This window comes from Vicugna pacos, chromosome 11 (genome assembly GCF_048564905.1).
Source record: "Vicugna pacos chromosome 11, VicPac4, whole genome shotgun sequence".
NCBI classification, from domain to species: domain Eukaryota; kingdom Metazoa; phylum Chordata; class Mammalia; order Artiodactyla; family Camelidae; genus Vicugna; species Vicugna pacos.
In genome coordinates, this window is record NC_132997.1 from 54,417,750 (window position 1) to 54,431,496 (window position 13,747).

General features: G+C 38.1%; 1 protein-coding gene across 4 annotated transcripts in view; it reads left to right on the forward strand.

Annotated features, from left to right (window-relative positions):
- CTNNA3 (catenin alpha 3) overlaps positions 1-13,747 on the forward strand; it is a 1,353,918-nt gene that overhangs the window by 871,575 nt on the left and 468,596 nt on the right. The window lies entirely within an intron of this gene.

Below are 13,747 nucleotides of genomic sequence, written 5' to 3' on the forward strand. Positions count from 1 at the left end.
CTGAAAACTAAAGACAAAGAAGAAATTTTAAAGCAGCCAGAGAGAAGCATCATATTACATACAGTGGAAAAACAATTCAAATGACACTGAATTTCTCACCAGAAACCAGGAAGGCTAACAGAAAATGAGGCAACATCTTTCAAGCACTGAAAGAAAAGAACTGTCTAGTCAGAATCCCATATCCAGTAAAAGTGTCCTTCCATAGTGAAGGGGAAATCAAAACATTCTGAACTAAAAGAATGTGTCACCAGCTGACTTACTCTGAAAGAATGACTATCTTGATTGTTCTGGAATTTAACTAAGACATAATTCATTGTATTAAGTTTGTGACCATATAGGGGGAAAAATAAGTACACTAGTGAAGATAGTGAACTAATTCCCTATAAGGTGTTTTGTTCTTGCATCTCTCTCTCTCTCGTCTCTCTCATTTTCTCTCTCCCTCTCTATCGCGCACACATGCACGCGCGCTATCTCTCTGCCCCTTCTCTCCCATCTATTTCTTCCAGACTCTGATTGTCTCACAGTCTACAGTGTATGTATGCAGTATACATGGGAGTATAGAAAAGTCAATCTCCTGACTTCTAAGACTTTTCTTATACTGCGTTCTTCTAACCAGAGTTAAGCCTGATGTTGGCAGCTTCACCTGAAGACTCCCTCTTCCACTAGATCAGGATCTTCAGAATCCAGCGAACAGTCCGTTCACACTAGAATTAGCTGTAATATTTGTAAAATGTAGATTATTTTGCACCACCTCAGACTTACTAGATCAGAGTCTCAGATGAGGTGGCACTAAAACTGTATTGTTAACAAGCTCCCAAATGATTTTTGTCCACACTAGAGACAGACCTGCAGCACGAGATGGTACAAAGGACCTTTATCAGAACCACCGTCTGTGGGCAAAGTGGAAGTGATTTCTTCATCAACACACACACCTCTTTGTGCTGGGCTTCCTCTCACACCTCTCTGCCTTTTCTAGTGGAATTCCTTTGCCCTTCTGCCCACTGCAGCCTAGCTCCTCCTAATAGGTGAGGCATCCAGCTGAACTTCACTATCCTCAGCAACCAAACATGGTGATTTTCACAAGGGTATTTTCCAGGCTGTGTATTCAGCCTGATTCAAGGTTCCCAAGCATTTGATTTCAAGGCTGTATTAACAGGTTTTAAAGCGCAGATCTGTTGCTTTGAGGGACACCATTTTTCATTCTCTTCCACTGTCCTTGTCCACAGGGTACAGTGGCAAGAGGCTGAGAAGTCAGAGTGGGTTGGGTTCAAATCCCTGCCTGACCATATCATAGGTATCAAGTAGCTTTCTCTTGGAACCTATTTTCTCATCGAAGACAGAAGAAATCCCTACCTTTGAACTTAGAGGGTTGCTATGAGAACTTGTGCAGGGGAAGCAAAGTGGAATAGTCAGGCAGAGAAGGCTATGGATTTCAGAGAGAGCTGCTGTAAATCCCATCTCTGCCTCCTGCCAGCTGTAGGATGTGGGGCAAGTTACATTACCTCTCCAAGCCTCATCTTCAAAGTGAGGGTAATACTCCCTGACCAATACTGTCAAGATTAGTTGAAATGACTCAGACACATGGTGAATGCTCAATAAGTTGCAACTGTTATTATTTTCAATTTAGAGAAAGAACTTCGCACAGTGTCAGAGACACAGGAATTTTTGCCTATTATTAATAACATTTAAATTTTCTGAGCAGAATGATCAGCTGTGCTTCTAGAAAGTAGACTTCAGAGGCACACAGACCTGAGATGAATGCCTGCCCTAGAATTTCTTACCTCTGTGGCTTTGGCACAGGTTGCCTCATATTTTCATAAAGGAAGATGTAGTCATATTTACCACACAAGGTTGATGTAAGACTCTAAAAGAATTTAGTTGACCTTTTTTCCCTCCCTTCCTATTCCCTTCTGCCTCCCTAGTCCTCTCTTTACAGAAAAAAAAAAAAAAGAGAGAGAGAGAAAAGAGAGTATTGGCTAGGACAGTACATGGGTTCTCAATCAAATTCTCATTAAAAATGCTGATACTTAATTTGTGATTAAATCACAGTAACAACTTTCAAATACTTGATATAGCCAGACAACTCTAGTCCTCTAGCCTAAGTCAGGATTGTGATGATTTTTTCTGGAAACCAGTTTATCATGCTTTCTGGGTTCTTGAATTGATACTCACACATACAGTCAAGTGCCTGCCTGGGTCATCCATCCCATGCAATATGGTCAACATTAAAAGAATGGATGTGGTTAATTTCAGACTCTACTTGGATCCAAAATACAGACTAAGATACCTCTCTTCAGGATAAACTATGGCATGAGCATCCTTGAATCCATGAGCTGCATGTCTGTTTTTAGAGGGAAAACTCATAATGAAAAACTGGTGTATTTTCAGAAACTCAAAGTAACCATGGAAAATGATATCTCTTAAGAGTCTTATACTTTGCCTAATACTCAGTAATTTGATTTCTTGAGGCTGTGGCATACTAGCAAGAAAACCAACTTGGTGTAGAGCCCTTTTCAATCTGGTTTCTCTCCAGATGAATTGGGAAATATTTTTGGATAATATATCTGTGATTTATACTTTATAAACTGAAAAAACCCGTGATCCAGATATAAGGAGCAACATATTCCCTCCCTTTTTTGTTGTTCTGATTTCTTCTTGTTTCTTTTATTTTTAAATATTTCATTGGTCCTTTTGGCTCTATTTCCCTCTAATATTTCAGTGAGATATCCTTGCTGTACAAAAACATAACAGGAACTTTGCTCTCCTCCCATATTTTACTGATTTTTCAGTGATCACTGACTGAAACAAAGTAGTAATTACATTTTACAGTTTCCTGTTGACTGTATTATTCATTATCCTTGCTTATGCTTTTCTTTTTTCTTCCTTTCTGTCCTGTCCTCCTGTACCTTGGATTGTCATCGTAGTACAGGAACATTCATAAATTATATTTTCCTCAGCAGGACAACAGGAAAGAGAATTTAAATAGGTATATGGGTACTAGGTTCATCTGTGTTCAGCCATCTGCACAATCTTGAAAACAGGCATGATAGTCTTTTGAGGACGATGTTACTATTTGGAAAGAGTGATATTTAATGTTGATAATGTCCCCAAAGTAAAACATTTCTGAAATGTCATACATTTCATTAATGTTTTAAGAGCATATTAAGCATTGGACTATTATCAATATAGATTACATTAGTATTACAGTTCAAAGAATGCATATTCAAAGAATGATGTTGTTCTATTGATATTGCTTATGGTGAGCCAGTGCCCAAAGTCATCCAAAAAAGTACAACCTCAACTAGAATTAATGGTGTTGCCTATTTCTGAAAAACTGGGTTTGGTTATAGAGAAGAATATAATTAATACATAATTTGCTGTAAATAAGGAAAATGCTTATGTATTAAATCACTAAAGTTTTTTTTTTAAACTGAGAGTAGGGAATATTAAAATAGAAAATATATCTTTATTTTCACTAATATTGATCTTGCTGAAAATTGTAGATTCTGGGCAGGCAAAAATGAATAGGCAATTCAGTAGAAAAAAGCCTTGGAGAAGAATTTCTCGTATCTATTTGTTATGTAATAGTTTTGTTGAACTTTGGTAAAATTTAGTGAAGCACTTTGTGTGAAACATTTAGAATTCTTCCTATAATCCTGGAGTGTGACAGTTATTAATTTTAGACAAAAAATGCTGTCTTTCTTCTCCTTAACGGTGGGAGACAGAGGATTTACCTAAAGGTATGGGCTGCAAGCGACCCATGGTCAATCACATCATTCATATTATGTTGGGATAGTGCTTTTGGCATTTGCTTGTTCAGAAATAATGCATATCATTATAATTTTACTATGATTGCATTTTAGTTGATGTACTCTGCTAGACCTAACATTGAAATACAGTTGCACAGAACATTAGTGGATCCTCTAAATTTTGAGAAAAAAAATACATCACATTCTGAACTAAGAGGTTTTATGTCTCATGTTAACCTGAGCCATAGAAAATACTTGATTCTTTTCTTTAACCAATGTAAGACATAAGCCATTTCTCTTACATGCACTGTTCCCATACCGTACATCAGAGTGTGGTATCAGTCCAGTGCCTGGATACTTGTTATCAGAGCCCCATCATTCCATTTGTCATTAGAGGAAACACATGGGAAACTGTACAGTTTGGACTCCAAACAGCTGATAACCAGATGGTAAGTTAGCCTCAGTGTGGTGCAAACATTGTCTGTTTGCAAGACTGATATTTGCACACACATCTTTGGCAGATGATGGTAAAGCATTGCACAGAAGAATCAAGTCTCCTGAGTCACACAGACAGGAACATCTTCCTCAAATCTATTTTCTCTTCTCTCTTTGCAAAGACTGATGGATTCTTTTAAATACAAAGCTATTTTGAGGAAGATTTTGAAATTTAAATGTGGAGAGGTATGTCTCCAATCTGAGAAGCTTTTCTTTCTTTTTTTTTTTTTTGCTTTCCAATTAAAGTTAAGACTTAGAATATCTTACTTCTTTAGGTTTTTGGGTTTTTTTGTTTGTTTTGAATTGCCTATATGGGGTGATAGCCACACACAGTGAGACCATCAGTCAGTTACCCTCAAGTCCTGTCGTATAAGATGTATGTGCATTTATACAGATAGGTAACTCAGGTCTGTGTGGGTGTGCATGTGTGTTTTCACAGACTCATAGTCATTTTTTGTTCGTACTTTGCCATTGGAGGCCATGTAGTGTAATGACAGACTGTCCACAGGATTTGCAATCTCTAGAGGCAGTATGTGTAATAGTTAAGAACAAGGACTCAACTCAAAATTGCCTCCGATACCGTTCTGCTTGGCTTCCTCATCTGTAACATGACAGTGACACTAGTCCTACCCCATAGGCTTGTTTTGGGATTAAATGAAATAAACCTGTAAACTTCTTGTAAAAGAGCCTCTCAGATAATCAGTACTGGATATTTGTTAGCGTTCTTTTTATCTGTTAGTCTCGTATCTGTACTCCACCTGGTACCCAAAAGACTTAGGATTGTGATTTTAAATCACTCAGTAAATACATGTTCCTGAACTGGACCTACTTGTGAGTCGGAGGTCCATAACCGCCCAGCCGTGCGACCTTAAGTAAGCCACGTTAGCTCTCATAAGCCTGCCTCCTCATCTATGAAATGGGGGCGATCACTACTGCCCTGTTTCCTCACTGGGTTATTATGTAGGCCAAATGAGACAATTTATGTGAAATGGGTTTAGTCTGAAATGCAAGACAGATAGTTGAAGCCTTTGTATCCACAGAAAGGGATGAGGTGACGGATTCAGGCTCACTTCTTATGGTCTAGCAGATATAATAAGACACCTGCACATACAGCTATATTAAAGTTAGAACATGCTAACACATCAGAAAGTTCCAGAATAAGTGCTTTGATAAAACTCAAAATGTGGAGAAATTATTTCTGATTGTAAAAGTAATAGAGAATATCAGCCAAGCCTTAGTACATGTTGGGGATAATTTTTAAAATTCCCAGTCACCTTGATTATTATCTTGTTTAAAGAATGTTTTATTTAGGGCCAGATCAATTGAGAACATACACAGAAAGCTAAAATAATCTCAACACTTGGAGAGATTTTATTTCTCAGTGTGTTAGGAGAGCAATGGGACACTTTTTTTGAGAGCCTCTCCCTCAAAACTGTGTTTATGTGAGGAAGTTAAAAATGTATGCTCACAGATACTTTGCTCAAGGCATTTTTTTTTCAGCTAGGAGACATTTGGTTCTTTCTTCCTTTTAGGATAAAGGATGAAGGATTTCGCTAGCTCATGTGGTTTAGAAAATACTTCCATCAGATAATATAAAATCTTGTCTATAATTCAGACAGGTTCGAGAATTGCCAATATTAACTACTATATATAAAATAGATTTAAAAAAAACAAATTTCTTCTGTATAGCACAGGGAACTATATTCAATACCTTGTAGTAACCTATAATGAAAACGAGTATGAACAGGAATCTATGTATGCATATATATGACTGAAACATGCTGTGCACTAGAAATTGACACATTGTAGCTGACTATACTTCAATAAATTAAAAATGAAAAAAAGAAACAGATTTTAAAGGTCAAGTTTGTAGTCTATTCTGATGTGTTTGGTCTTTTTAAATCCGTATTTTAAAAGAACTTATGAGACAAAATAGCATCTACTGCCTTTAGCTTAAGGCAATCCTGGATTTTCTCCAGGACTGGGTCTCAGTGTTAACAGAGTGATGTACTGAACTCACACACAGCTAAACCTTCTAACTAAAGTAGCCTTAAAAGGGTCCAGTCTTAAGTCACACTGCTTTTGTGTCATCTTTAGTGTCTATAACAAAGTGATTTCCATGTACCTCATTCTGTAAAGGCAGGAGATTAGAGTCATTCTTAATACCTTCATGGGTTGGTGCTAAGTCAAAGAAAGGTCAGTGTGGCTGAGGCTGCAGACAACTTCCCTATCCTCACCTCTCCTTTCGTAGCATCGCTCTTAAAAAGAGAGGAAACACAGTTTTGGGGTTTTCTGCTTATATTATTTTATTAGTAATGCCTCTGCAGTGAATCAACTCTTTGAGGTCTGTTTTATTACAGAAGTGACTTTTATACCACCCACACCTGATATTCTCATAATATCTTACTGAAGTGGTTTTGGACATCACATCAGGCCTGGGTGATTCACAGCCATAAACAATTGTCAGTGTAGAGGACAGCTGACTGCACAGGGCTGATTTGTTTGAGGACTCTAAGCAGTCATGTTTAATATCCGGAAGTTCATCCTCTGGAACTCGACAGGATGCTAACACCTACCGCCAAAGTTCATGTTCTGAGAATGATGTCTTATTATAATTTTTGAATAAATATGTCCTGCTTAGTAATTAAAATTGTTCTGTGCGCAAAACACATTATTACTGTGTTTTCTTCCAGCTAATGAGTCAGAGTACTGAGATGATTACTTTTGAGATTAATTATTTTTAAATATTGCAGATTATACCTATTGCTTATTGTACTCCATCTACAGACTTCTATTACATTTGAATAAATTGTAGATAAAATCCATCATAGAATATGCTGTTTTTACCTGGGCTGTCATTATTTATTCACCATGATAATTTTTTGTCTCAGTGAAATAAAGTAGGGGATGGTAAGGAAGACAGAATTGCAAAGCAAAAGTCTGGTACAGAAGGAATGTGGTGCTGGATATTCTCCATTTGCCCCTCTACATGCCCTCTCCACCCTCCTGTGGGCCTAGGAGAGCATCACTGGGTCTCCTCTGCCTTCAGGGTTTGGGTTGGGCAAGACGAGTGCGAGGCACTAGTAGAGGATTGGAAGATGGGAGAAAAGTCTGACTTTTGTTCCCTACTTCCCTCCCAACAGAGCCACTGTTTAACAGAGGCTGTTCCATCCCAAGGCCACAGTTCCTGCAGACCCTTTGCTAGGGATGCACATCTCCCTGCTTCTTATTCGTTCAGGTCACAGAGATGAAGCAAAGCCTTCCTCCACTGCCAGCCCTGGCGGATTCATCTCCCACGTTGATTTCCCTGACCTCTTCCCCATGTCTATAAATTGTTCAGTCATCACTCTCTCTTTGGTCACCATTTCTGAGTGTTCCATCTGTTCCTGCTAGTCATTGTTAGAGGTAAAATAGTGCAGAAAAGCAGCCAAGGCTGCAGCCAGCAATTATTTTGCTGCTTCCTGGCTTTGTCACCTCAGGCAGGTCCTTTACCCTTGCTGGGCTGCAATTTCTTCAACTGTGCAATAGGGCATTTGAGCCAGATTCTGAATTCTAAAAATTCTGTGTTCTGTATGCAACTTAAGTTGTTGAAATTACCACCCCTGTGGTATGCCATTAATAAATTATTGAGTCCCTTCCAGAGGAGGGAACAAAACAACCCTAGTGCAGTTGATATCAGCACTTAGAAATGTTGTCTATGAATTGAGGAGACATAGTTCATACATTGAAATTGCTGTATTTGAGTGTTTCTCCAAGTGAATTCTTTTTTTGTTTGTTTTTGTATATAAACATTATAAAAAAAAAACATACAATCCTTGTTGGAAGAACTCTATCTGAGTCAGGTTAGTCTCTGATTGGTTTTAAGTGAAGCACTTTCAGCTTACAGTACCAAACTACATCGGTACTGAATTGGATATAAAAGATCACTTTTTAGGTCTCTGTTTTATTTCTGTTTGGAAACAATGTTGAGTGAAGCATCACTTTTCTGAAGGCACATGTTCTCTTTCTCTGGGTCCTATCCACTACCTGCTTCTCTTTGACTATCTTATTGCAAGGTGACGGCAAATAGAGTGGCAGATGAAAGTAAAGCTACAGTGACTACTGTGGAGGAAAAGTACAGGCATACCTCATTTTGTTGTGCTTTGCTTTATTATGCTACAAAGATACTGTTTTTACAAATTGGCAACATTATGTCAAGCGAGTCTGTGGTACCATTTTTCGAACAGCATATTTTTTAATTAAAGTATGTAAGTTGCTTTTTTATACATAATGCTATTGTACACTTAATCGACTACACTATAGTGGAAACATAACTTTTATATGCAGTGGGAAACCAAAAAATTTACGTGACTCACTTTATTGTGACAGTAACTTTATTGTGGTAGTCTGGAACCAAACCTGCAATCTCTCTGAGGTAGGCCTATAGGAATGTTTGAAGAATCCCTATATTTTAGTGTGGTTATTTCAATGGATGGTGCTGCAGCTGTGTCAGTTACAATATTTTCAGGGCCCAGATTTTTTCATCAGCAAAGCAAATGAAAATTTTACTGTTGTAACCTGGAGAACTGTTGTGGTGTCTTGGAGCCAGAACAGGAATGATCAAGATGGAGAGTAGCCAGTTCGGAGATGAGGATAACAAAATTGAATACCGTTGAGTGGCAATGACCTAAAAGAGGGATGTGGGAAAACAATACCTCAGTAAAATGCTAAGATGATAAATTTGTATAGACTAGCTACCTTTTGCCGTTAAGGGAAATGGTATTTTACCTGCAACCTCATTGCAATTGTTTTCAGGCACTGTTCTCCAGATTCCCTTTCATTCAGAGTGTTATTTTACCCCAATGCCAGGTAATGGAGGATAGACCATTGGTTTTAGAGAATGTATAAAACATAGTAACACTGTCTCTTCAATCTTCCTCTCCAGGACTCTGTGCTGTCTATTTTACTCATAGGATTCCTTGTCTATGTCCCTCAGCGGCCAGTCAGTTCCTTTTACAGGATTGAACACAACACTGGGTGATATTGAAAAATAAACCTTAGGCTTAGGAACTTACCAAGACATTTTAATTTTTTTTTTCAGATTCAGAAGAGAGGTAAATCAGAAAGCTGTGATGTGCTTGTAGTTTAAAGTAATTTGCTAGTGTCCATGTTCACTGACAATTTTCAGTAGTTTACTTCAAATCACTGTTTTGGAAATAAATTCACTTTGGTTTCTCTTTTGACCTTTTTTGGATGATTTGTATTACTCAAAATTCACAGAAAAGTGATGACAGAGGTTGCCTCTGGGCATATAGGGGAGTAAGAGACCTGGATGGGATGGAAATTCACTCTTCCCTGTGTACACTCTGTTATGCTCTATTTTTCTTACTCCAGTTTACCTATTCAAAAATATTTTTATGAACCCTAAAATAAAATAAATAATCCCACTCAATTCATGAGAATTGTTTTTGAATTTGACTTTGAATTGTTTGAATATTTAAAATATGCCGATTTTAACTCTGTAAGCTAAGCAGCCTGTAAGTCTGAGCACACGTTTATTATCATTGCAGAGTCAGTTCTTTTTTTTTTTTACATTTTTATTGATTCATAATCATTTTATAGTGTTGTGTCAAATTCCAGTGTTCAGTACAATTTTTCAGTCATACATGGACATATACACACTCATTGTCACATTTTTTTCTCTGTGATTTATCATAACATTTTGTGTATGTTTCCCTGTGCTATACAGTGTAATCTTGTTTATCTGTTCTACAATTTTGAAATCCCAGTCTATCCCTTCCCACCCTCTACCCCGCCCCCCCCCCCCCGCCGGTAACCACAAGTCTGTATTCTCTGTCCATGAGTCTATTTCTGTCCTGTATTTATGCTTTGTTTTTGTTTGTTCGTTTGTTTTTGTTTTTTAGATTCCACATATGAGCGATCTCATATGGTATTTTTCTTTCTCTTTCTTGCTTACTTCACTTAGAATGACATTCTCTAGGAGCATCCATGTTGCTGCAAATGGCATTATGTTGTCGGTTTTTATGGCTGAGTAGTATTCCATTGTATAAATATACCACTTCTTCTTTATCCAGTCACCTGTTGATGGACATTTAGGTTGTTTCCATGTTTTGGCTATTGTAAATAGTGCTGCTATGAACATTGGAGTGCAGGTGTCATCCTGAAGTAGATTTCCTTCTGGGTACAAGCCCAGGAGTGGGATGACTGGGTCATATGGTAAGTCTATTCCTAGTCTTTTGAGGAATCTCCACACTGTTTTCCATAGTGGCTGAACCAAACTGCATTCCCACCAGCAGTGTAGGAGGGTTCCCCTTTCTCCACAGCCTCTCCAGCATTTGTCATTTTTGGATTTTTGAATGACGGCCATTCTGACTGGTGTGAGGTGATACCTCATTGTAGTTTTGATTTGCATTTCTCTGATAATTAGTGATATTGAACATTTTTTCATGTGTTTTTTGATCATTTGTATGTCTTCCTTGGGGAATTGCTTGTTTAGGTCTTCTGCCCATTTTTGGATTGGGTTGTTTATTTTTTTCTTATTGAGTCGTATGAGCTGCTTATATATTTTGGAGATCAAGCCTTTGTCGGTTTCACTTGCAAAAATTTTCTCCCATTCCGTAGGTTTTCTTCTTGTTTTATTTCTGGTTTCCTTTGCTCTGCAGAAGCTTGTAAGTTTCATTAGGTCCCATTTGTTTATTCTTGCTTTTATTTCTTCTAGGAGAAAATTTTTGAAATGTATGTCAGATAATGTTTTGCCTATGTTTTCCTCTAGGAGGTTTATTGTATCTTGTCTTATGTTTAAGCCTTTAATCCATTTTGAGTTGATTTTTGTATATGGTGTAAGGGTGTGTTCTAGCTTCATTGTTTTACATGCTAAGAGTCAGTTCTTTTCTTTAAATTTCCTTGTTTCTTATTCACTGACATGATCTAGGACACGAGTGATAATCATAATGGACTCCTCCCTTTGCCACTCCTCCACTGGTCACCAAATCCTGCTGATTTGACTTTTTTTTTTTTTTTTTTAATGATGGTACTGGGGATTGAACCTAGGACCTTGTGCATGCTAAGCATGCACTCAACTGCTGAGCTGTATCCCTCCCTGATATAAATATATGTCACTCATGTCCTTTTCCTCTACATCAAGTCCAAATACTGTTCTAGTTTGGGAACCTCATTTTCTCTTAGTGAGAATCCTGAAACATTTGTTGAACTAGTCTTCTTGCCCTAGGCTCTGCTTTCAGCAACCGATCCTCCACATGCAATCGAAGTTAACTTTTAAGGCAGCCTTTATCATGTTCTCCACCTGCTGAAAAAATAAGTGGTTCCCACTGTCCACAGGACAGTGTCCATTAATCTCTTGGTATCCTGGTCTCTAACAACTTGTCTCATCTTTGTGATTTCTTGCAACATTTATTTTTAACTTTTCTTTTCCTTTGGAGTGCCTGCTAATATGTTAGCTACTGTGCTAGGGATAAAATGAATAATACCAGATGGGGTTCCTCTTCTCACAGTGTTTATTGACCACTGGATATAGGGCATGTAATCAAATTACACAAATGTTTAACCACAAGCAAAGATTGGTGCTAAGAGTAGAAGTAGCTCAGAGCTAGGAAAACATATACCTGAAGGACCTGACCTAGTCTTGGGGTTCTGAAGTTTCCTGAGTTGATGTTGCTATAGCTGAGATGTGGAGAATGAACTACGATGACTTCAGGTGAGACCTCATTGCTATCTGCTAAGGCAACCTGCCATCCTCCAACCAGCTGGGAGTTTTCCTGGACCTTTGCCTCAGACTTTCCCTACTTTACTTGATATTTGGTAAAGCTTTCTATTTAGTTATCTTTACCTATTCTTTTATTTTATGGGGTATTCACTATTCCAGATCCAAATCAAATATAGTTATTCTTCCATACTCAGAGGTGTGGGGAGGGGGAGTAATTGGTTCCAGGACCCCCACAGATAACCAGAATCCTCAGATTCCTTTATGTTAAATGGCTCAGTGTTTGCATGTAATCTGTGCATATTCCCCTGTATACTTTAAACCATCTCTAGATCACTTATAATACCTAATATAATGTAAATCCTATGTCAGTAGTTGCCAGTGCATGGGAAATTCAAGTTCTGATTTTTGGAACTTTCTGGATTTTTTTTCTGAAATATTTTTTATTCTCTGTTGGTTGAATCCCTAGATGCTGAACCATGAATACAGAAGGCTGACTGTACTTCTAAGGATGATCTCCCCTAACATTATTTAAGGCCCCTATTTTTAAACCCCATGTCCTGGAAGAATGAATAGTTCTCATCTCTCAGCTCCCAAATCATTTTATATGGATTAGTTATCACTTGGCATTTTTCTCACTATCACACTTGCATCTATCTCTTGCATGCTTTGTATTCAGAACAGGAAGAACTTAGTGTATCCATTGGATCAAGTCATACCTAACAGCAAATGGTGGCGTTCTTGTTTTATAGGTGCTGTCAATTTTACTGGCTTTAGATAATAAATATTTACAGATCATCTCTTTCTTTTTTACAACGTCATTAATACACTAAGTTCTTTTTATAAGGAAGTGAAATATTTCAGTTATTGCTTTATGACTCAATAGTTTCAAACTTGAAATGCATTTCCCCAAAGAGAAAAACAGTGGAAATGTATTTGATTCTCAGTGATGTATAAAAAGGCAGAGCTGCCCAATGGAAATAGCCAAAGATTCATGAGTTCTCATGCTATTTCTGACTTTTATAGAATTTGAGCAAGTGTCTTCACTTAAGAGCAACTCATTTCTCTCACCTGAAAAGAACAAAATTCAAGTTTTTCCCTTGCTCATTCATTGTAAGAATTGAGTAAGTAACACAGATCAAACAATGCAAACTCTCTATTATGTGGTAACTCTCGTGCCCTTCACCCCCTTCTATCTTTCATGGCTTTGGTACTTTAGGTGACTTTCTCAGGTTATGTGTGTATGGGCAGGTTACTGAGAATGAGGGGTTCTGTGCTTTATGGACCCATGAAAAATCAGGAAGAGAAGACTTCAGCATTCATGTCATGACAGTCACTTATTGACTTGCTTAACACCTGTTGACCTACGATTCTGTATGCCAACTAGTAGTTGAGCAGTGGGACAGTCATACCCTAGGGGTATCATCACTTGCCATTTCCAGGGAGGCTGGGAAAAGCTACATGCAAGAGAATTGGGTTCTGAATGAGGAAGGCCCATGAGTGGAAATGGGGAAGTGTAGCCGCAGTGGCCCCAGCCCAGTTGACTCCTGGATGACATCAAGGCCTTTTCCTGTGGTCTGGCCATTGTGCACCTGCCAGTTATGGGTTCTGGCTGGAGGCCTTGCCTGTGGTAATTTATAGACTTAGCAGTAAGGCCCTTTCTCACCATTTAACTCTGAGCCAGTGCAAGGCATGTAGCTCTGAAAGCTTGAACGCAGCAATTTTTGGCCAAGTCTCTAAAGACAGCGGATGACTAGCCAGGGCCCTCATTATATGTAGGGGT